The sequence below is a fragment of the Schistocerca nitens genome, chromosome 1 (assembly GCF_023898315.1).
Source record: "Schistocerca nitens isolate TAMUIC-IGC-003100 chromosome 1, iqSchNite1.1, whole genome shotgun sequence".
Lineage (NCBI taxonomy): Eukaryota > Metazoa > Arthropoda > Insecta > Orthoptera > Acrididae > Schistocerca > Schistocerca nitens.
Window position 1 is genome coordinate 1,114,570,037 of NC_064614.1, and position 25,944 is coordinate 1,114,595,980.

Below are 25,944 nucleotides of genomic sequence, written 5' to 3' on the forward strand. Positions count from 1 at the left end.
TTTTTCGTACGATTAGTCGTTTTAGAGACATTTAGTTCTCTCAAGTTAAAACACACACTCTGCATGTGTTTGCTTTTGATTAACTGTGTTAGAGTCTTAGCAGTATTTCACAAATTGCGAAAATCATTTGTGAAATGATATTAAGAAAGGTAATCATCATCCATATTGAATAATAGGACAGAGTAAGCAGGTCGAATGCAGTGTGATTAAGCATGAATCACAGCACAGATAAGCTCTTTCTATACAGAAAATTAAAATCAGCATCTAGTTTCAGGGCATGGTAGGGGCGTGGCTGTAGTTCTGTACCTTCACTTTTAGAGGTAAAACAGTTTTTGCGAAGTAACAATTTGTGGCAGAGAAAGGAGCTTTCTTTGGCAATACCAATATTGTGCACCTTTCTTCGTGCCAAAAACAATATGATCTTATAAGAAAACCTCTTTAAGATATTATCATCCATTCATTTCATACAGACGTATCAACAAGGTTATGAAACTGATATCACATTCGGAAAGAAGCCCATCTCTGCTACAGTAACTGTTTTTAAAATCTACATGATTAAATAACCCGCATCATCAGAAAAGATTAAAAACTGCATCACATTTTTATTCATGCTTCCAGTATAATGTTGTAATTTAATTTTCGTACTGTGGTCTTCAGATGTTTAACATCTGCAACGCATAGATAAACCTCAAGTAGTATATTGAAAAAATGAATTTTCTGGATTGACGTTTCATCTCATTCACCCCAGTATGCGATAAAAACAATCCGAATACGATAATTAAAGCTCCAAGTGAGCATAATTGGCGGCAGAAAATGTAAGATTTTTTAGCACAACGTTGGTATGTGATGAATACAATAATTATAGGTGGACTAAACAGTCTCACGCTCACGCGGAGTGTGAAGCTTAACTGTGAACTAGAAATTAATAAATCGTTTTTCTTTATTTATTTTGACTGAATTACAAAAACGTGTTATACTCACATCGTACAGGCGACTTCGTAGAAGCTGTTGCGTCATAATGGTATTAATTCCTAATAAGAATTAGGCAATAATAACGAGGCAATAAACGGGCAAAAGATATTAAAATATTCATCAGTATATATAGTACGAATAAAACATCACTTTTTGAGTTATTTCTTCGTCAACCAAAAGGACTGAAATATTTTTCTTACGTAATAATGCGTGTGCTTTTCATGGCTACCAACTTTAGAATTGAAGAATCAGTGGCTGTGCCTTCGCGTGGCACGGTACTTGCCTGCGTGCGTTTCAGCGCGACGTAGTTGGTAGCCCTGCTAGCGAGTTGACTGCTGCACGAGGAACTGCCTTATCTGCGCGGAGTGAAGTGAGCAGTAGCCTGAAATTAGTTTGCATTGCTGTGTGATTATTTCGTATCTCTGTTTCACGTTTGGGCGAGTTTATTGTGATGGTTTCACCTGTGTTAATGACGTGTTCAAGAAGAAGTGTGCACAGTTGCGTTTACGTTTAATGTTCGGACATTAGTTAATACATCTGTTGTATATTTTGTGATTCATGACTTCGTTCCGCTGACTGCTTTGCTTTGAGATTACGCCGTGTTGCCAAGAATTGAGACCTAAAGAAGGTAAGCTGTGGAATCTGATTTCTGTAGCTATGTTTTGGACATCGGAGCAAATGATATAAACATCGTAGCTGTTTGTATTTGGTTAAGAAAATGTGCCCGGAAAAGAAGATATGCTGATGTGATGTTTTTATATCTACTGAATTGTTTCCAAGATGATATTTGAAGAAGATTTTACTTTGGTAACTTTATTTATGATGGAAGGACATGCTTAACTAAACCGCCTTGATATGCGGAATTCATCGAGTTTGACGTATTATTTACGACGTGATATCACCAGTTTTTCATACTTTTTGTTGTGTTACGACTGTGCAAATCAAAGCACGACTGAAAACGTATTCAGTATACTACTTCAGTACTTGATTTGTGCTTCATTAAGATGTATGTAGGCCTAGTAATATTTAGGTAAATGGGCAGTTGTTTAGTCACTTTCTAGCTTTGGATGTCCGTACTGGTCTTAGCACAAATAAAACTATACAGGCATGCACAACACTGTAGGGAATGTCATATTTAATGTGCAAACAGCCTTTCGGATCTTTGTCTGCAGGTTTCGTGTAGTTATTGAAATGTCGGATGGGGTCGGAGAGGCATATTTATTAACTGGTGAACTCTGTATCGAACTGCTAGGAAAGTACACTTAAAATAAAGTAGTAATTAGTTACTTCTGATTCGTTTTAAATGTTAGATCAGGATGCTGTTGATATAGTGCAACGTGTATAGCACTCAAAACAGGGCGATTTTACTTTATTTCTGTAGAATTTCTTTTTAAATAATGTTGACGATACAGTGATGATGGGGCGTGTTAAAAGCAATGTGACATGCAGTAGACCTTTTAAATAACCTTGCAGTAGACTGTCATTAGCAGAATGGTAGTTTCCCTTCTGAAACTCCCCAACGATATTAACAAAACAGTCTTTAATGAAGGGAGTATTGTGAAGGCTACGTTATGTATTCTGTTGAAGCATGCAGCAGTAGAAACAAAAAACTGCGATATAACTGGCGATATATTTCTACCTCGATTAAGTTAAGTTTTCCTTTTAATCATTAACTAACATCTGGTACGATATGATGCCGAGGCGGTCTTTTTTCGGACATTTGGTACGCTTACGTTGTTTTGAGGCTGAAATTTAAAGAACTGTGCTACTCATCCTATTACGACAGTTGTCTACAATTACAAATTTTCATGTTTCGCAAACCTAAGATAGATTTATTATGTTGTTTACCAGTTCCAATGCTAGAGCTAAATTTTAACAACTTCAGATAGTAATTACGAGTGAACTATTGTTTGGAAAAGAAAGGGCACGCCATTATTGCAAAGCAGCTGAGTAACATATTTTACGCAATTGTTGTTACATTTTAATATTTTCAAATAAATATTTTGTGTAAATCAGTATTTTTTAAGGTGGTTTGATTTTGTACGGTCACAGAAATCCTCTGGTGAGAAGTTGTTGTTATCTGCAGAATTTGTTAACCGCGACAATAGGAGTTAATAAGTTCGAATGAAATAAAATTAGTTTTCGACAACAGTACTGAAGAGGAGCTTTAAGAGGTAATTCGTATGGAAAGTGATGCAGAAATGGACCAAAAGATAGATACTTTAGCAACAACAGGATGTTTGTAATAGTGTTGCAGCTAGGTTTGACCCAACTATCAGAACTTACTAGTTTCTAATTTTAGAATCTACTGTTTGTTATTTAACACTTATTTATTGGCCGTTTTGATAAGTTTTTGGTATTTTGTGATATATCGGCGCACAAGGGCAACCGAATGAAATGCCATGTAATCAGTCGCAATTAATCATACTTGCAGTGATTGCTTATAGTAGGATAACAGATGTTACACAAAGCTAGGAGAGATTTCCTGGAGCATTCCGTTTCTGGATGGCGCTGTTTTGGGCTGAGGCAGTGACGCCTCAAGACAAGAGAAAAGCTGGGAGGTGCACTGCTTGCGAAGCCGACTGTCTTTTGTTTGCGATGTGGATGGGAGGGGGAGAGGGGAAGTCTGCACTGATGACGCTGTCGCCCGCTGACGAAGTGGGACGCGTGACCTTCAATGCAGCTGCTTACGTTGAAGGTCTGCACCACAGCTTCCCGTCTCTTCTTCGTGCATTGATACTCGCTCGTAATGTGTCGCTCTAAAGGTACGTTTACACTGGGATACATGTATCGCGACATGTATGAGCGACATGTCAATTTGACATGTCGCGATACATCACCTCATACAAAAATTCACGGAACTTGTATGCGGACCCTCGAGCTCATACATGTCGCGTATACATTTTGTATATCGCTTTTTGGCCATATACGCGACATGTATGAGCGACATTTGAAGAACTCGCGCATGCGCAGTACTATCATTTCCTGTCGTCTTGTCGACTGCCGCTTATTTCGACGATTAGCGCATGCGTAGTACCAGGCTCTTTGGCGGCTGTTTGAGTTTTGAAGGTGCCGACTGTCGTTTCGACGTTAATGTAACTGCATAGAATATCAAAAAGTGCCACATGCAACATTATTCTTCGTGTTTGCGAGGCCATTGTGCAAGTTTTATCCCAAGAAGTGAAGGTAAAAGTTTTATATATATATATCAGAGTATGTAATACATTATATAATTTTTAATGCATCTGGCACGTATATCAATGTTTTACTAGTTTTACTATTATTCCGGCGGCCTCGCGTGATAATGTTGACAACGGATGCCGACAATCGTGTGTGAGACGTTGGCATTAGCAATCGCGCGACAATGCAAATGTTTTGTCATGAAATCTTCGTTTTACGAGGAATCCCCAGTGGCTAAAAAACGGAGTGTTACTGCCAACTGATCCTCTGGTGGAATCGCTGCCCGAAAGTTTATGTTGGTTTTGGACACAAGAGGAGCCACAAGTGATAACAAACCGCGGAAATCCTCCATACTCATCCTAACATAATTTCTAAAATATGCGCCTTCCTCTAGCGTTAATTCGCGAGAAACTCTCTGTGCCACCATCTACGCTTCCTCCGCCTTTTCTTCCTATCATCTTCCAAAAGAGCAAGTGTATCAGCACATAAAAATGTGAAATCTTCCAAATCGTCGGAAGCTATCGCACAGTGATACACATCAACCAGTGTAAACGCACGCTCATACATGTATCAGGTTGATACTTGTCAACTCACACAAGTCGCGATACATGTCGCAAAGTCGCATATACATGTATCTCATACATGTGCCGATACAAATCGCAGTGTAAACGCACCTTTAGAGCTGGTGTCCACCACAGCTGGCAACAGCATTTAGTCAACCACAATATCATTGCACATGGGAGAGAATGCGCTCATTTTGAGTCAGCGCGTAATCGATGTCGATAGTATGTGCATAGCTGACTTGAAAGCATTGACAGTACAATGCGTTTTCCTTGGTCACCGCTTTACTTGATGACTGTAACATCACCATGTGTTTTCTGTACCGGCCAAGTGCAATAATGCCGTCGCAGAGCAGTATTACAGTATGAAGAACCCTCGTCTCTAGAACTGCAGAAGCTATTACTTAACGGCTAACCCGAGACGGTATCCAGGTCCCAATTGCAGGCTGCCTATTTAATGGCTTCCAGGGGTAACAGTCATTTGATTTTCAGTACTTGGTATAATTTTTGACTGAAATTATAAATCTTATGTTTAAGGTGTAACAGCAAGAGCAATATTACCGTTAGAAATTTTGTATACGGGGCGTTTCACATTTCATGTTAACACACTTCTCGAGGTTGTAGAGGAGACTTAATAGATAAAATTTTACGGGGGAACCGATGTCCAAAAATATCATTCAAAGACGCTACAGAGCGCCAAAGTTACAGGCGCCGGCGCCTGTAAATAACTATACAGTTTGATTTCGTGGTGATGATAAAAACTTTCTAGGATGACGGAGAAGGTTAAATGTATCAATTTCAGGGAAGAGTCCCCGTAAAGGAAACAGACGAGTCGAAAGTTAAAAGCGAGAACCGTTCTGACACCTTTGGCAGAAGAATAAATGCACTGATACTGTTGTTGCTAAGATTGTAGAGTAGACAGCTTTCAGGGGTGATAATATGGACCGAAACAAGGAAGAAATGTCTGGTAAACATGGGCTCTAAAATGCGTCCCTGAGGAGCTGTGAGCACGTGTTCATCCTTGCTACTGTGAAACACATTTCCTCCCTTGAGTGCTCACAGCTCTGCATTTTAATGCCAATATTTACCAGACTTTGTTTGTTTTGATCTGTATTGTCACTTCTGAAAGTGACCTACCTAACAGTCTTAGGAACACGAGTACCAGTACATGGAATTCCACAGTGAAAGGTATCAGAACTGTTTTTGCTCATAACTTGCGACACGTTTCTGGTACAGGAACACTTACCGCAAATTGATACATTTATTCTTCTCCTTCATCTTAGAAAGTCTGTAACATCACGGAGTCAACGTGCACATACAGACATTTACATACGCCGGCGCCTGGAGCCATAACGCTTTGTAGCATCGCTGGACGTTTCCGGACATGGATTTTTGTGTGTGTGTTGTAAAACACCCTGCATATTTGAGTTAGCGTAATTCACTGTGCGCAAATACCCACATTACAGTCATCCAGTAGTTAAACTTTACGAAGCTCTATTTCGCTCGCTATCCCCCTGCCACCACACACACACACACACACACACACACACACACACACACACACACACACATTAAAGTTCATCGCGTAATTAATTTTCGCAGTTCTTGCAGTAGAACTTATCACGCATGACGTTTTAATTTATTATATCTTTACAACTAACTCAATTCGCATCGTATTTTGCAGGCAGTATCCACACACACTGTATCTGAAAAATTATATCATTGTACGCAAATAATTCAGGGGATACGCCATTGTCATTGAGATGAGTGAAAAACAAGTTTTTGCTTAAAACCGAGCGCGAATGACTCTGACTATCCCCATCCAGTATTTGAGAAACGAGAGCACTTAGGAACTTCCAGTAAGCTGTAAAGGCAATTGCCAACCTTTTGTAAAGTTTTAAGCGTACATGCTTGATGTCAAATACTTAACACACGAACTCACGTGGCCTTAGTGCATATTTCTATGAACTGTAATACATATGTGACGATTAATAGGCTTCACTGTGATTGACGTATTCAAGCCGAAACTACTTCCACAAATCAGTAATACAATGAGCTCATTTCAGACAGTGAAAACTGTAATTGTTAATTTGATAGAAGTGTACCGTCGTGTCGCTTCTGAGTAAGACGTCCTTTGTCAACTGACGCTGTAATTTATATTACACGAAAGTTTTAAGAGTGGCAGCATCCCCCAGTTCAATTTGTAGTCAGGTAAAGCCGTTTATATCTTTATCTGTCATACCTGGAATGTTGGGTCGTTTTTGTAGTCTACAACAAAAGTTTTCACGGCGGTATTGGCGATTCATAGTCTGAGCAGAATTCCTAAAGATCGACTGTCACTGAGGAAGATTCAGATCTCAACAGTCCTATCACTATAAGTAATGGGAATTAATCAGTGATTCCCACAATAATGCAGAGGACTACAGGTGCATGATTAGGCTTTTATTTCATTACTGAATTAAGTACGGCTTTCAGCATAGTTATGAATATCAATGCATATGTTTAAGAAGTATCGTTGACTAGGCTAGATTACTCTTTTAGTGTCCTCGACATTTTATTCAAGTACTTGACACTTGGTTCAAATGGTTCTGAGCACTATGGGACTCAACTGCTGAGGTCATAAGTCCCCTAGAACTTAGAACTACTTAAACCTAACTAACCTAAGGACAATACAAACATCCATGCCCGAGGCAGGATTCGAACCTGCGACCGTAGCGGTCGCGCGGTTCCAGACTAGCGCCAGAACCGCTCGGCCACCAGCGGCCGGCTACTTGACACTAATTTCATCTCAGGTAATATGAAAAATTCCAGGTTGTGTAGAGACATCAACATATTTTTACCAGCCACCCGAATTTGCACCAGAAAATCTGAACCGGTCGGGGCTCAAACATTTTGAAAAGCGTCAAAGTTTTCGTACTGCGGCACTTCCCATTTCTCCGATTTGGAAATCACGTCTGATACCAATTTAAGTCAAATGTACGTCGATCAACGTATTTTCTATTCAAGTGACGTAGATTACGATAGTGATTGTATAGGTCAAGCCCTAGTTATTCATTCTATTTTTTATGGTAACTGCGAATCGATGCAATGTTGTATTCTCGGTTACAAACTGATGCCGATAACAGCCAGAGATAACAGGAAGCGAGTAACAGTGATCGGAACTTTAACGTACTGCACCCTCAGTCCCCTTGGGGCAGCTTAAAAGCCAGGGCGCCGACCGGATGTTGCTGGACGCCCAATGCAGGTATTCGGACGAGCATTGTCCCTGTGGCGCTGCATTGGCGGACGCAGCAGTCTTCTTCGGAGAAATTTGGAAAACCAAGAACAACGCGTGGACCGAAGTGAATACGCAAAAAGGTAGCAGTGGGGACGCGCCTTCCGCTATAAGGGACGTTTTACAATGTGTCCAGTCCGGCACTGCACTTTCTGCAAAAGGCGTTGTGCGTTGACCGGAAATTTTGCGGAAGGAACGAGGGGATAACTTTTGTAGCCCACGGTCGTCAAAGGTACGTGTTTGTTGTTCTGCAAAGACAGCTAAGAAATGACCAGTGACTGCTGTCAAAATTTTTTATGTAGATAAGACAGCGGATTTGCAGGTAAGACATGAGCCTCTGACGTAGGCCCGCTTTCTCGGAATAGCGCGAGCGGGAGAATGAATGATCAGAGGATAATTTTTACGCATTCCATAGTGGGAGAATTGGACACTGGTGGTAGCAGTAGTAGATTTCAGCAAGGCAGGAGAATTCATTGAAGGCACTCTAGTTGCAGACGGCTTTCTGCAGACACCTCTAGTTGTAGATTAGGACGTGGACAGACGGCGTTCACGTGCAAGGCAGAGTGGGGTGCCACATCACTCACTTGTCAGCCTACTTGTCCAAATGCACATAATGATGAGAATAACACTAGTGGCATCGGCTGGCTGGGGCGGAACAGTTAAGTGTTTTGTTACTAATTCAGTAAAATTCGCTTTGGTTTTTCGTGACTAGGTGGAGAGCCACACTTGCATGTAATGTCATGTTCTCTTTCCGGCACAACCACTGGTTTCATTTCGAGGGCTTGTTGTGCTTTAGTAGTATGTCAGGAAATTGATTTGCATGAAACCCTGTTAAATTATCTTCGCCAATTTCACCATTGCCTATTAAACTTAGTTTCATATCTCACTTCAATGTTTTGTTGTGTGCTGCTTTAAAAATCTAGTACAGTCTTTTATCAAAATCGCGCAATAAGGATTTGTAATAAATGTTGGGGGTTTACTTGGGTCAAGCTTTTGATTTGTAATTCGTTAGTCCCTTTGAAGTTACGTAACAGTAAATTATGACAATACTGGTACCTGGTATTCAATGCTAGTGCAACCCTTCCCTCATTAATCGTGTTTATTAGATCCGTTGTGGATCTTTTAATAAGCATTTGAGTTTCGAGGAGTAATGTGCCGCTCAGCGGACTCACTGTAGAGGGTACACACACAAGCATTTCGCAGTTACTTTTGTCTAGTATTGTTCATCATAGGTCTCTTAACTGACATGTTGAAGTTGACAAGGTCTGCTTTCCATGTGAAAATAACACTCTTGTCTTTTCAGCTTCTTGACATCGAAGAAGTACAATTGAGAACAATTGCGCCATCTGACTCAAAATTGTTTTTATCCCCGAATATCAAAAGGAGCTGTATCTCCGACAAGAAACTTAATAAGAATCAGTTACTTCACCGGCTCACATATAACCTTAAAATTATTCATTGGAAAATGTTTGATTTGATGATTAATTGACGGTGGAAATAATCACAAAAGTTATTAAAGGAATTGCGGACCTCCAGCAGTGTGTTTGAAATACACGGGTTGAAGAAAAATTCGCGCACTCGGACTTCGCAGGGCGGTTCCTCACATTTGTACTACTAATACAAAAATGTTTTACAAAATTTCGGCCTGTGCATATATCGGGCAGTAAATTAATGTTAAAGATCCCCTCGACTATACCTCAGCTTCATCTTAGAAGCAATTACCATTTTTGCGCACGTGGATGAGACTACATAATTATATCCTCAGCGAGATCTGTCACCCTTCTATTTTATAATGGTTATATGCACGCATGTTGAGGAACCTAGCCACCACGTGTTTCGTGGAGTGTCTTAAAGCATGGCTACTATGCCCGCTGAAGGCGGTGCAGGCACTTCACTACCGCTGCAGGGTAGTTCTCACTAGGAAGTTCTCCACGATGTGTACTCCGTTGACTGATTTGCGACGTGTGTGAGAGTCACTGCGTCATGATATACCTCTACACTCCATTTAAATTACATGGGAAAGGAAAAGTTTTGTGACTTTATATGTAAGTTTCTTTATGTTTGGTTCAGCGAAATGATGATGTGGTGGTAAAATTGATTGTAAGCTGTGCGAACGGTTGTAAATTTAGTTATGTCATTCGGTGGCCACTAGATACATTCGTTGGAAACTTCGTTTATGCAGTCCTGCTGTTTCAATTTCCTACGCGGTTTTTTACAATATAAACAGTATCCACTGTCGATTAACCCATCTACTGCAGTGATACCCATTTTGGGGATTTGTCTTTGCAACGGACATTTTGTGTTTGTAATTCTGTTGGCAGCAGTTACTACTATATTGCGTCGTTGTCTAGACCTTTTGTCAACCTCTCTTCTTCGCCTTCCACGTGTTTGTGTTGAGTATTCGCATTTGCACACTGCTGTTTCACTTGTGTGTTTGTTTTGTGACACTTATGTGTTTTGTTTTGCTATTGCAGGGTACGTTAGTCTTTTGTTTGTTTTTATAGTGGTGAACGCGTCTGCTACCGCTATGTTAGTATTTATATTTTCCGACGAGGAAGAGAGAGTAAGAATGTTTTTCCTACAAAGCATTTTCGTTTATGTAAATGTTTTGATTTTTTATTTCATTTTTATTCATATATTTTTCCTTCTGTAAAATACTCCTTTTTATTTTCTTTACTTCCTGTTTTATTTCCTTTTTTGTTATAATTCTAGTTTCTCTCTCTCTCTCTCTCTCTCTCTCTCTCTCTCTCTGTGTGTGTGTGTGTGTGTGTGTGTGTGTGTGTGTGTGTGTGTGTGTGTGTGTGTGTGTTAGAGTGGTGGGTGATCCAGAGTTGGGGATATTGCCTAGTTTGATATTATTTAGTGTTATCTATGGGTGTTCTCTTTTTCAACAGTGTGTTTTATTAGTTTAAATAGCGTCAGGTTGCTGTGTGTGTATGCTCATTTAAAGTGTATTTCTTCGCTATTATTGCTTTTTGAACTTTGAAGTTTTCTTGTAGGTGTAAGAGATACTTCTTGTTAATGAAACTATTTTCATGTTCTTTTCTGTTGTGATTGGGTGGTGGTTTTCTCGACACAGGTGTTATGTAAATGTTGAATGGCTGGTGCCAGATTTCCATGCTCTTTTGTATTCCTTATACCTGTCCGCCCTAGGTACAGAGCATCACAGCTGTTACACTGGACTTGGTAAATGGCAGATTTTTTGGTACATGTCCATGTGATCTTGCTTTTTTAGTCATTTCTATGTAGAGTTATTGCTTTGCTATGCTATTTTTATTTCTTGGTTCTTGGGGATGTTCCCACTTCCGTGTGTTAGTTTATATTCATATGACTGTGTGTACCTGTTTGCCTGTTGAGTTTCTATGGTGTTCTCTTGTTGGGGGGGGGGGGGTTGTGGTGGCGATGGCGGTGTGTGTGTTTGTTTTGGGCGATGTGGATCTCTGGATTTGTGTGGTGGTATGTTTCTTATTTTTATGTTTTTCTGTATTTCTTGTTCAGTTTTGTTACTGGGGATTCTTGGTATCTATAATTTTTTGCCATCTTAATAATTGTGTGTAACTCAGGAACAGAGGAATTACATAAACACCATGAACTTAGGCCTAATGAGAAAACTGATACGAAAAGAAATTAAAAACATCACAGATACAAGACATGAACACAATAAGACAAGGCAAATGACCACAGAAACTAAAACTCTGAAAACTCTTAGAGAAATGCTACACAGAGACCACATAATCATAACAAAGACAGACAAGGAATACAGCTGTCCTTACAGATAAACAAGAATCCATTTCACAAAATAAAATCAAAAAACCAAAGTCAGATCCAACAAACAGGTTCCAAAATAAATAAATTAATAAATAAAAAAGTGCTGTAGACAACTGAACTCACTACAAGATAAAAAGCTCATATGAGACACATTAAACCTAATGCCCCAGAACCCGAGAGCAAACCAAAGCTTCATAAGGAAAATACCCCTGTGAGACCCATAGTAAACAACAGAAAAGCACCATCACTACCCTCGCCAGGCATATGCTAAATATACTAGCATAACAGTATAAATTACAAAATTACAGAAAAGTAAAAATCACAGAAGAAATAACAAATCAAATAAAACACAAATCCCAGACACAGCTATGTTGATCTCATTTACAATCAGTTACCACAAGAATGTGTAACAGAGATAAACTCACGCCTGCACCTCATTAGTGGCCAAAATTACTTTGAATTCAACAAAGAATTCTACCTAAAAGGAGCAGGATTGCCAATGGGGTCATAATTTCAGGAAAGTTTGCAAATATATTCCTGAACAAAATAAAAGAATTTTTCAGAATATAGTACCAGGAAAATGTATTGGTGGAGATACATGGCTGGCATACACTGCTTGGTATATGAACCAGAAAATACAACTACTGTATGCAGAGATAAACACATTACACAAAAACATAAAGTTCGCAATAGAGATAGAACAAGGAATCCAAATAAATTTCCTACTTATCACAAAGAAAAAGAAAAAACACTCATTCATCATTTACAGAACTTGTATGTAATGCTGACCAGAAGTCAGGAACACTGTCTTCAGGTTTCAGCAAATACTTGACAACTTAATCAGAGAGCAGTTGAGGTACATCCAACACAAGTAGTCTCTTCATAGTGATTTATATTGCATAATAAGGATTGCACAGATTCACCACATTTGAATGCTTAGTTACTTCTCAGACACACATTTACTTTCTCCCATTACTCTATCTGCAGGTGGAATAGTGAAATAGCAGTGATATCTTGATAAACTCCACACTATCTACCTCTCATTTCGGATGAACTGTAAGGAAGATTGTACAGTGCAGCAGCAGTAGTAGTAGTAGATGATGATTCAATAGATTTAAAGACTAGGCTTCGTGGCGAATTCAGATTGTAATAGGTTCCCAGCTAACTGGAGGTTTCTTAACCAGTTGTACCACAGCGACCCAGACATTCTTTTGATGGGTGTCAGTATAACATTTTAACTGACACCAATTTTCACTATAGGCACACCTTGGTGTGATGGAAAATTGATGTCGATGTAGACAAAACATAGAACTCTAACCCTTCTTCCTACAAACAGAATTTGATCAAATGTGCTAGTCACTTTCTTGGGGTGGTGGTGGTGGTGGTGGTGGTGGTGGTGGTGGTGGTCAACCTCACACTTTGGAGTATGGAGCACAACTGCTGGTTTCACTTCATGACTAGTTGGCCTACGTTGATGATGATTTGGGGGGGGGGGATAATCACAGTTCCACAATATTGGAACAAACATTTTGGATGTCAGATTATGACATCATCAAAGATGTCATGGCTAGTACTTGTATGGTGATGGGATGTTAAACACCAACCTCCTCCTCCTCAAGCACCACTACCGTATTATATGAAAAGCAATACTGCCAACCATCAAGAGAATGTGTGCGTTGCTTTTGTACAACTGACTGAGAATCCTACAGTTAGCTGGGTACCTATTGTAATCTTGAGTTTGCCATGGGGCCTACAGTTTAAATCTATTGAATCATCATTATCTTCTACTACAAATGCTGGAGTGGTACTACACGAACTGAATCAAAGCGACCTCATATGTGTAGGGATTACTGTAGCAGATTTTTTTGCACTAACTCACATCGGAAGTGAGAGATGTGTGTTATGTGTGATGCTAAATACTTCGATGCTGCCTTGCTTCAGTATATTCTAGATGGGCAGTAAGACTGCATACAAAACATTGTGGAGGTTAACTTACTTAACTGCTAGTAGATCTATATCGCTATTCCACATTCAGATGGAGCAATGGGAGAAAGAATATGCGTATCTGAGAAGTAACTTTAAGTGTTCGAGTTTTGTGAACCTGTGCGATCTGTGCTCTGCAATATGCATCACTGCAGAGACTACCTTTGGTGAACATATCTTAACTGCTCTTTGAATTAGTTGTGAAGTATTTGTTGGTACAAAAAGGTCATGTTCCTGACTTCTGATTGGTGCTAAATACATTGTGTGCTGTGGTCTGGTGTCTGACACTTATGACTGTTTTTCATATTGAAATGCCATTGATAACAAGGAAACAGACAATTACTCTCATTCGCTATTCTGTCACGTTTACCATTGCTGACCTATCGCGTAATACCCCATGTAGGTAACGTGCAGTTGTATGATGGCAAATGGCAAACTTGGCTGAACATGTTTGCGATTTTGTTTTTAATCTTTCATTACAATGGAATCTACCTCGTTATGTAATTTCTTAATATCAAATTTTATGCTATTTTCAGATGACTGCTTTCACAGGCCATCCCGGTTAGCCTCTGCTGCTCTCTTGAGACATAACACTCATATTCCTTACCAGATGGATGTAGCGATCTCTGCTGTGTCGTCAGATGATGGTACAGTCATCTGAAAAAGTATATGTCTTAGTCTGTAGTCTCAATTTTTACACAAGAAGTTAGATTCCACTGTAATGAAACATTAAAAACAAAATCGCAGACATGTTCAATCAAGAGTGCAGTTTGCTGTTATACAACTGCAGGTTACGTACATGGGGTATTGCGCGATGTATACATGTGCCAGGAAATTTAATTGGTTGACAATAAGTTCCGTGAATTTTTCATCTCGATGCGTCAGCGTTTATTTATTGCTGATGTGATGTTGATGTGTGCTGACCACAAAATCCAGATTGAAGTGCGGAATTATAGCAGATGTTTGATATTGAAACGTCTCTGCTGTTTGCCATAATTCTTCGACATATTTGGTAAAATGTCACTACAGAGTCCTATGCTTTCCCTTGAAGGTGTCACACCAGGTCTGTGAAGCTTTATAGTCACTATCTTCAGATTGCAATGAAACTGCTGCTACCATCGCTCATTGGTTTAACTTCTCAGATATAACTAGCCAGATTTGTGCTATTTCTGGTTTCTTTGAAGCGATTAAACCCATGAATCGACATTGTGACATCAAATGCATTCCTGTACCCCGTCTGATGGGTTCTGGAGGCTTAGCAGCAGCTCACCCCTTTAGCCAGAAATGTCCATTCGTTTCAGCTACCCCCGCCACGCACCCACAAAGCAGGCAGAATCGTTCTAGGAAACGAACCACATACTTATCTGTGTAATTACAATTAAATATTATGATCGTAATGCCAATCTGGTGACCTTCGCCAGTGAGCAAAGTATCAGAAATACTTTTTCTGATGACTGTGGCTCTGGAAACATCAGTTTTCCATGTAGATCTGTATAATTCTTATGACTGCACATAATTTTCCAGATAAAATCTTTCTTTCTCCTTACCAGGTATCGATATGTTGAAGTTAGAGTTTCCCATGTCAGATCCATACCTCCCTTACGACTGGACATAGTCATTTTCTTTGCACATGTCGGAATGCTGACATTCCTTTGCACATGTCGGAACTCTGTCACTTTGCACTCCAACACATACACATTTCCGTTTATTGTTTATATGTGTATAGTGTCCGAAGAAATTGTGGGAAAACACACACACACACACACACACACACACACACACACACACACACACACACAAGACACACCAGGTGTCTGGGTTCTCCTCACTTCTCGGAAATTACTTGACATTTAATTCTTCCAGCTAATCAGATTTCAGAATAGAGTGCAGGCATTTTCAAGCACTTCTGGAAGCTGCATCCCTCCAAGACTCTCTCAGGTAAAGGACAGGCATCCGGCACTATGCGATGATCAACAGTGCTCCAACGGATGGAAAGGTTGGAAAGACATTACTGATGTGGATTGGTGTTCTGTAATAAACATTTCTGTCGATAGTGCGACAAATAACATGTGTGAGGACCTGTTTACAGGAGCTGATGAGAGGACATTCTTGGTATCTTCTGGATACAGCCGTATTGCCCGTCCCGTGTGTCCAGTTGAACCCTTGCATTGGTGTAGTGTGCAGGTGTTTATGAAATGAATCTAGCGCCCCTTACGGTCGAATGTATTTCTCAGTGTGTTGAAATCACTATTCCCCACATCAGACCTATGCTCCCGTGATGACTAAACATACGTAATTTTTTACATGAATACTAATCTCATCACTTCCTACATGCGTCTGGTGAGACGTCAGAGCAGTAACCACTGTAACTTTACATTCCAACAATATAACATTCCTGACAAGTAGTGTGATCATCATTTATAGAAGTATAGTATATGAAAAATTGTGGTATGTCTATACTCACACCAGCTGGGTGTTGTTTCACATGACTGATCATAGCTTCCCATCAGCGAAGCCCTCCCACCACTTAGTCGTTATCACATGTGCCAAAAACTAAAGGGCGTAATTATAATTAAAAAGCCCTTGCATCTGTTACTTATGTTACGTGCGATCTTGCATGTTAGCCTACGTTTGCTAGAGTAAGAAGATGCCAGCTAAGTTCCAAGTCACAGACACCTGCTAATTCCCATGAAATCCCTTCACATTCCATAGTTAGAAGACTATCTAGTTGTCCGTCCGTCACTAACCAGGAAGAGATCTATAACAAGGAGAAACATAGCACATGAACTTACATTGCACAACGAAATTCAGAAGCACAACACCTACAATGCATTGATACCGAATGACAGTTTATAAATATCTCCTTTATTGTATTTCTGTAATTAGCATTCTAGAACTAAGATAGTGTAATGGGGTAAGAGGCTTCGTTGACAGCAGTCTCCCTCCCTCCCTCCCTCCCTCCCTCCCTCCCTCCCTCCCTCCCTCCCCCCCTCCCTTCCCTCCCTCCCTCTCCCCCTCCCTTCCCTCCCTCCCTCCCTCACTCCCTTCCTCCCTCCCCCCCTCATTATTTTTGTAACATCTAATGGAGTAAAAGTATGACCTATAAAAACTTTGCTAATGTCACCTTGGGTAAGAATAGTGTTTGGAAACTAGGCAGTTGCGGGATCGAATCTCGGAATTCCCCGCTGCAGCATTTACCGGTCCTAGAATCCACCAATAGTATGCTAGGAAAAACTGTCTCAAACAGAGAGTATTGAGTTAATTACCCAATTTGATAGAGTGGGGGACGTATTTCGAATAGATGCTGGAGGTTTCCCAGGTATTTGCTATTTTGTTCACAACAAGGGAGTTTTCAAGGTGGTTTCTGGAATGCTTTCCTTCCATCCGCTATTGGTTTCCAAAGCAACGGAAGTGTGGGAACAGAGGGATATACCTACTACCAGCACCTGGTCTGCATGATGGGTTGTGAGTGTGGGAGGAACATTGTGGTCTTTGTGATTGCACACACAATTCACAGACAGGAAGTAGCCACTTGAGAGAGAGAGCGGTGGTGGTTTCTTAGGCCTCAAAGATAAAATGGTTGCCACCACCTGTTGCTTTGTTCGACAGGAAGTAGCCACTTCAGAGGGGTTCATGCATGTGCAGACTTCCAGTCCTGTTCCAGCTAGAGGTGATAGCACATGGTACTGTAACAGTGAAGCAACTGTTACATGGACGCACAAAGACGTGATCCTCGTGGCCTCCGTCACGTATACTCTGCGGTCGGTGCGAAGATGCGATCGGAAACGTTTTATCAATGTAATTATGTACCGTTAGTTATGTTGACGACGATTTCATGATGGTATTTCTTTCATGATCGATGTATTTCCCAATACCTGCATCTTTGAAAATTCAAGAAACTGCAGAGAATGATGAGCTTTTTCCATCAGATCAAAGCCCTGCAACTTGAATTTTAGAAATAAACCGTATATCTTTTGCTATGTCATTGGCATTGATTTCAATTTCATGTTGTGAGATCCTTCCTCTCAGCACAGACTGAGTCTTTTTCCTTCCACTTTCCAAGTGGGGGAGAGGAGGAGCCTAGAGGATTTCCCAGAAGGGGAGGGTTAGTTAATTTATTGATTTAATTAATTACTCAATTCGTCGATATTAAATATTTTCTTGTATTGGTGTGGGAGTCAGGGAGAGGTTGGGGATTTCACAGAGGGGTGGGGGAGTGGTGATGGGTTTCTCAGAGTAGTGGATTATCTCCAGGGGGGTCGTAAATAAATCATGTTTGCCCATTAATCTATGCAACCTACACAAACAAAGTGGCAAAGAACCCTCTTTGCCATACTATTCATGGGACACGAGCCATTCACACTGATTTCTCTAATCTGAAAATGAAAATTACCTTTAATGCAATATTAACTTGGGTGTGATTGTAACTGACTTCATAAATCACATACTAAATAGAAACACCAGCTACAGTCCTGCAGAGTGCGCAGCTATAACATATAGTGTTAACGCGCCATACCTCGTCGCAGGCAAACACCAAAGTTCTCACTAACTGGGGACTGGAAGAGGTATTGGTCTCCTTCCACCGTTAGAAATAAGTTTGGTGTGTCAGCTATACCTCGTACACAGCAAACTATTTCTTAAAACCTATCAAATGTAAACTGGTCAACGATTATATACTTCACTGCAAGTTCTTCAGAATGTGCCTGATGGGTTACTTATTTGGGAAGCATCACAATAACTGTGGGGAACAACGAAAATAAAACCAGTTTATCATAAAGCTGTGATATCGGTCTATGCGATAATGAAAGATCGATTTTTTTCCACATGATTTCCTCAAATACAGATCAGAAAGATTGCTTAGTGCAGAACATGCGCAAATCCCAAAACAGTGATTTTTAATTAATTCTTTACGTGAAAAATAAGTTTATATATGAAGATAGTATCTGTCCGAAAGAACAGATACCATCTTCATATATATTAAGGGTCACTGGCCATTTGACCATATTCTTCTGTGCGGATGCACAAACAGTGCCCGAACTCTTACGGGAATCGGCAATAAGCCGAGAGTAATGAGTATGATGGGCAGGGGCACTATGAATGTAGTGCGGGACAATAAGTTGGGAATTTGGGTCTCACGGGAGGCGTGCCAGAGATAAGTGCCTGCAGTCGCTCTATCCTTTGTGCCCTCGGTGGCTCAGATGGATAGAGCGTCTGCCATGTAAGCAAGAGAACCCGGGTTCGAGTCCCGGTCGTGGCACACATTTTCAACTGTCCCCGTTGACTTCTGTATGCAGCTAAGGGTATTCATTTCATTGTAAATAAAAGTTTCGCTGAGAAACTGCCTACTGAGACGTAAGTAGCTTTGCTTCATCTACATAAGTTTTTTCAGGCACATCGGATGACTTCAAATTAATGAAAACGGCAGCGCGCCACTTGGACTTCTTCGCCACGTATCCCTCTAGTGCATCACTCGTGGCAACAAAGAGACGTGACGCAGACAACAAAGTGACACGTCCCCACCACGCCATTTCTGTGTGGACTGCTCAATTTGTTAAGACGGAGACGCTGCGAAACAGAGCCACGTCCGCGACGTGTGGTGAAGGGCTGGAACAAACACTGCCTCCTCTCGCAGGGCTGGGAGCCAACGTCCGTATCTGTGCTCCTGTGGAAGCTCTTACGGATCGCAAATTCCATCTGGTGTTCTGAAGATCGTACTGGAACCCTGTCATGAACCAAGTTTAGTCTCTTAACTCACTTGCAAATAAAAAAACAACGAGCAACGCACGAACAAAGCAAAGCACAGTATACAAAGAATTAGATGATATCTGCAGCGCAGTTATTTCCTGAGGTTGGCAATGTAGTAAACGTGATGGGTGAGACTCGACCTCTACCGTTATCTAGGCAAGCGTGGTTCAAAACATCCCCCACCTCAAAGTGTCACATTATTTGTTTGAATATTAGCATTGGTGTCTGGAGAAATATATCCCAGAAGGGCAAGACTCTAAAATTGCCATTTTCTTTTTTAAATATGTATCAGAGTTCGTGAGTTTTAATGTGTAGGGGACACGGAAAGTAGTGAGAGAGGCAAAAAAACTCAACCCTGTGGGGTTACAGGTTTCGTTCTTTGGTTACCGCGCTGCAGTAGCGCCCAACAAACAGCGGAAAACTGTTCTTTTGTGCTATGCCGTCGTACATTATTGCTCCTTTGACATACTCTTCTCAAATTGTTTGAGTCGTAGCCCGACTGTTTGAGTAATCAAATTCCTCATACTGTACATCACCAATTCATGTTATGGAATATAATGTATGCCCCATTGTCTAAATGCTTTCCTGAAGTGTTGTTTCGTGTGCAAGTTTTATAGGCACCCAAAATGGAAACTCAGGACAAGGTGGTTGGCAGAACTGCTCGAATCTGTGGCATCGACCGATATTTGCCGATTTCTGCCTGCTGCTAACATGAACTAGTAGGCACCATCAAATAGAGCAGAAGTGCGGAGTTAACGATTACTGAAATATTATGAGAAACTTATTTTGGAATCACTTGTAGTGTCCGCTATCTCAAGTTGGTAGCAATATTGACAACTGTAGGGTGTTTACTGCGGAATTGATGGCCATCTATCGGGCTCTCTGCTTTATTGAACGGTCTTCCATCGCCCAAATTTAGTTATGTACGTTCTCAGTGAGTGGCCTTCAGGCTACCACTCGGTGTTTACCCGCCACGCTTGATCTCTGCCATCCACGACTTTCTAGCTGATCTTGGCGCCGCTGCTTATTAGGTAAATTTTTTTTGCCGATCGTTTGGATGGGAGGGGGGGAGCGCCCCCCCCCCCCTTACAGTGACCCCCTCTGGGAGCAGATTTGCAGCTTTACATCCGATCCCTTTCTGCGTATTCGTGGGCCGACTCTATGGGGAGGCTACACTCCTTTCTAATAAACATCGTGCAATCACGGAGACTCCCACCACACACTTTCCCCTCTGCCTCTCGTGGTGTGAATCTGAGGGTCGTTCAATTAGTAATGTCCCATATTTTTTTTCTCAAAACATATCTATTCTTAGGAGTCAGAATTTGGTGACAATACAGATCAACATGTCTTGTCCATGTCCTATTTTTCTATGTAGTCTCCATTACGTTCTATAGCCGTACGCCAACGTTGTGGAAGAGCATGTATTCCCTGATGGTAAAACATCTTGTCCTGTAGGCGTAGGCATGTTTTGATTGCATGACTGACACTCTTGTTATCTTCAAAGTGTTTTGCCTGCAGAGAATCTCTAAGCGGCCTAAAGAGACGAAAGTCCGTGGGTGCCAGGTCTGGACTGTAGGGCGGATGAGGAAAAGATACCCAACCCAATTTGGCGATGCATTCCCGGGTTCTCAGACTTGGGTGTGGGCGTGTTTTATCGTGTTGGAGCAAGTTTTCCGCTGGGTTCTTGTCCGATGGAACACGTCGGAAACGGTTCTCGAGTTCATTCAGAGTCGTCACGTATGCCTCTGAGTTGATGGTTGACTCTGTTGGCATCACATCCATGAGAATGACACAATCCTAGAAGACTGTTGCTTTTGTGTTAGCAGAAGAGCCAACATCGTGTTACGAGTGGGGACCGAAATGCACGCGTTTTAGCTCACGCAGGCTGGCGTGAGGAGGGAAGAACTATACTGACGTGAGGTCTGGAACATGACAAGGAATGAGAATTCAGAAAGCGGACATAATTAGTTTGATAGTTAACTTTAATCCATTAATGATGAACTTCGCTCTTGACGGTACATGAATCACATTATTATCTGTTCAGAATACATTCTTGAAGATATTGCTTATAGTAACTGAATATGGCGCCTTGCTAGGTCGTAGCAAATGACGTAGCTGAAGGCTATGCTAAACTGTCGTCTCTGCAAATGAGAGCGTATGTAGACAGTGAACCATCGCTAGCGAAGTCGGCTGTACAACTGGGGCGAGTGCTAAGGAGTCTCTCTAGACAAGACCTGCCGTGTGGCTGCGCTCGGTCTGCAATCACTGATAGTGGCGACACGCGGGTCCGACGTATACTAACGTACCGCGGCCGATTTAAAGGCTACCACGTAGCAAGTGTGGTGTCTGGCGGTGACACCACAGTTGCCATGACTATTTCGGCAGAAGGGGTTGTCTTGAATTTCTTCTTTGATGGTGGATGAGGATGACGTCACTCCATGGACAGCCGTTTTGTTTCCGGCGCAAAGCGGTGCACCCAGCTTTCGTCCCCCGTAACGATCCGCGAGAGATACGCCTACTCGTCGGTCTCACAACACTCCAACAATTCAGGTGAATTGGCCTTTTTTTGAATCTTGTGATCCATTGTGAGCATTCTTGGAACCCATCGTCAGCATCTCTTTGAATATCCGAGAGTATCGATCATTGTAGACGTACTGAAATAACTGCTGCGACTTTTCTTTCTATTCGAGTATATTCCTCTTGGGGTAACATTTCATAAGTGTCCTGAAAATTCCTGAATTGGACAAAAGATTGAGCCAGGAGCAACGCAGTACGTCTGTCAGCTCAAGCTAGAGGTAATGAGGAGGTACATCAGCAGCAAAAATCGAGAACGGTGTGACAAATGAATCGAAATCATTCTTCACTGTGCAAAGTCTTAAATATATTTGAGAAGTGTTTCAATTATTCAAACATGTTCCGTCATGTTTAGTCCACAAATGACTTCGTTGATTCCCGGGAAACGTTCTGTATGTTAAGCATCCAGCCCGTTTTTTCCATAGGATTAATTTTTGTGTGATAGCATCAATGTTGTCCGCCACATCTGTTAGCAAATGATTCTCCCCGTGCACTGAAATACTTGGTGAAATGAAATAGTTTGCGATTTTGTCTTTGCTACATTTATCCTTCCCTCAGTTTGTTCCCTAATGCCACCATTATTTCAGCCACCATTCACTCTCGTTCGTTAGAAGACAAACGTGGCTATTGCTGTAATTGTGTTCCAGTGAACATTTTTCGAGGTAGTAATAGGGCAGTCATGTATGACATTCAATTTGAAAAGGAAAGCAATTTTAATTGAGCATTGGATGATTTGGGTTCTCCACTTCTATCTATTTTGGGTCAAGTGCGTACACTGATTGGTATTCCAAATGCAGAACGTAAATCTGATTTAATACAATTAGTACTGTTAGCAAACTGTGACAAGTCGGAATTATTATTCGAAGCCCACTAACAGGCTACCTGTAAAGATTAACGAAGGTGCGTACCTGGCTACCACTGAAACTTAACAAGTGACGGAATAAAGCACAAAAAACTGATTACGCTACACGCGAAAAAATGTAGGTAATATTGTAGTACACTATTTATAGCAAGTTTTAGACTTCGAGTTTTTCTGACCGTCTGTAAAAATTAAAGCTTTCTTTAAAAAGAGCCAAATGACCCGCATACTGTGGACTAAGAAATACACACATCAAAAAAAGTTTTGCATCACCCCAGTTCCCAGAACTCCTGACGATAGACGTTGACTGTGGATATTGTGTTCCCTTTCTGTTCAGAGATATCACTAAACCCGCACAAAGATGTAAACAACCATGCATGAGCAGAGCCTATTAGACGGATGGGGTCAGACAGCTGATCAGTTCGTCATTCCACCAGGAAGGAGGTACACGGCTCGTGTCTGTACTCGTAGTTCACCATGCCTATACGGGCAATACCGCGGTTCGATCGCGTCGGCATTGTTACTTTGTGAGGGAAAGGGCTCTCAACAAGGGAAGTGTCCAGGCGTGTCAAAGTGAACGAAAGCGATGTTCGGACATGGAGGAGATACAGAGAGACAGGAACTGTCGATGTCATGCCTCGCTCAAGCCGCCCAAGGGCTACTACTGCAGTGGATGACCGCTACCAACGGATTATGGCTTCGAGGAGATCTGACAGCAACGCCACCATGTTGAATAATGCTTTTCGTGCAGTCACAGGACGTCGTGTTTCGACTGTGCGCAACTTCACTCCCGACGTCCATGGCGAGTACAGCAATCTGGACCACCACCTCTGAAATCCTAGCTGTATAGTGGTACAATATGCAATGTGTGTTTCCATGAGCAATAAAAAGGTCGGAAATGATGTTTATGTAGATCTCTATTCCAATTTTCTGTACAGGTTCCGGAACTCTCGGAACCGAGGTGGTACAAAACTTGTGTTGATGTGTGTAGATAAGATATGCCTTACTTTTCAGGCGGTGACGATTTTGCACGGAGGCTTTGCCGAGAGTGAAACAAGAAAATCTATTGTAAAGAGCATGTTAAACATGACTTTATACAAGTTTTTAATGATACTGAAATTTATGAAGATAACTTAAACAATCGGTTGTTGTGCCATTTTGTTGCGACAACCTCAAAAAAATTTGATTCACATAGTGCATCAGTACCGCATTTCGCCACGAACATTGCAACGGTGTTCGGCCACCAGCAAGACCTTGCACTACCTCATTTTTCCACGGAAGTTCGAGGTTTCCTCGATAATCGCTTCCGAGGTCGGTGGACTAGCTGTGAAGAGCCATGGCCACCTCGTTCTCCGGACTTAACGCATCTGGACCTCTTTCTCTGGGGTTTTATTAAAGACCGTGTGTATCCCCTACAAAACAATTTAACCGACCTGAAAAATCGAACCTACTCTGTCTTTGCAAAAGTTATGTCGAATTTGCTGTAATGAGTGTGGGATGTTTGTCGCTTCACGTATGGTATTCGCACCGAACCAATATGACACTTGACACTTATGTGTAATTTTAGGTTGTTTGCTACAAAATGATAGAGCTACCAATCCTGTGTTTCTTCATTAAATTTCTGTATGATTCGAAAGTTGTAAAGTCCTCTTTGACTCATCCTGTGGAACACGACCGGATTTTTCGGGTAACATACCTTTACGTCTGCCACGAGTTAAGCTGAGGGCAAAAAGGCAGCTGCGCTGAAGGAAACGGTTAAGTGTGACGCGCAAAGAAAAATCGTTCATGAAGCGATTGCTGAAGACATAGTTCGAAAATCGTGGCCGTCCACACTACACTAAAATTAACTAAGATGCGGCTTAGCGGCATAATCGACAGTAATTTCTTCACTTCTAGTTGTGTATTAATTTTTTTTTGCAGTGATTAAGACGCCTGTTCTCGAGGCTCATGGAAATGTGGGGAGGGGAGGGAGGGAGGGTTGTATCAGCGAGTAGCCCTCTTGCGGGCGCCCATAGGTACATAAGTAGTGTAAAGGATATATAGGTCTTTTAAATTATCATCGCAATCACATCTGGAGATAATGGCGCCATAAAACATTTTAAATGCAGGATGTCCTGTCTGTGCTGTTGAAATAGCAGCTTGGCAAGTTTCTTTTTAACTAGTGATCGTGCTACCTGGAGAGCGGTGCTGAGATGCTGGACTCATATCATGGAGGACGGTGGTTCATGTGGCCATCCACATTGAGGTAGTCCATCGTATCCTTAAAACGATTAAGGATATACCTGCTTTCCTTTCTCTCCTCAATCCATCTGATGCTGAGCTGAATCTCCAATGACCACGTCGTCTCCGGGACGTTAAAGTCTCCTCTTCTCTCTTTCGTAAATGTAAACACCAGTCACGGATTACGCCTTAAGACTGTACCGACTGACCGACTGCCGACCGGAGTGGCCGTGCGGTTCTAGGCGCTACAGTCTAGAGCCGAGCGACCGCTACGGTCGCAGGTTCGAATCGTGCCTCGGACATGGATGTGTGTGATGTCGTTAGGTTTAATTAGTTCTAAGTTCTAGGCGACTGATGACCTCAGAAGTTAAGTCGCATAGTGCTCAGAGCCATTTGAACCAAGCCATTTGACTGACTGACTGCTGCCCGAAAGGCAGTACGACGAGCGAACTGTTATAATGGGACATTCGATCAACATGTCGCCAGTTCCTCCAGTCTTTATTGCCACTCGATGAATCCCCTTGATGCCGTTGCTGTTTTATTCAAGCTCCTCATTTAGCCTCACAGCATCTGAGTGGACCCCGCACCAAACCTCTCTGTCTCACAAAAAGTCCGAGGACATACCGGGAATACAACCCGGGTGGTTCCACACCGAAGGCAGAGACGCCAACCATTTCTTTTTAGTGTCCCGTACCTCAGGGACCACTTAGTTGTTCGTTTGTCTCCCTGTCTGCTATCCGACGATTAAAAATTATTTTTCTCAGGATCGGATGGACGTATAAAGTTGACGTCTTTTATGTGCTAAGGTC

At 41.6% G+C, this 25,944-nt stretch overlaps 1 protein-coding gene across 2 annotated transcripts in view; it reads left to right on the forward strand.

Moving 5' to 3' along the window:
• The first annotated feature begins 1,318 nt into the window (after positions 1-1,318).
• The window catches only part of LOC126199125 (inversin-like), a 91,185-nt gene continuing 66,559 nt past the window's right edge, over positions 1,319-25,944 (forward strand). The window contains exon 1 of one of the 2 annotated variants that reach the window (XM_049935883.1): positions 1,319-1,600. The gene's annotated coding sequence lies outside the window, so the exon portion shown is untranslated. Of the gene's footprint in view, positions 1,601-14,294; positions 14,385-25,944 lie in introns of those variants that run through there. The other variant, XM_049935890.1, reaches the window with a different exon arrangement.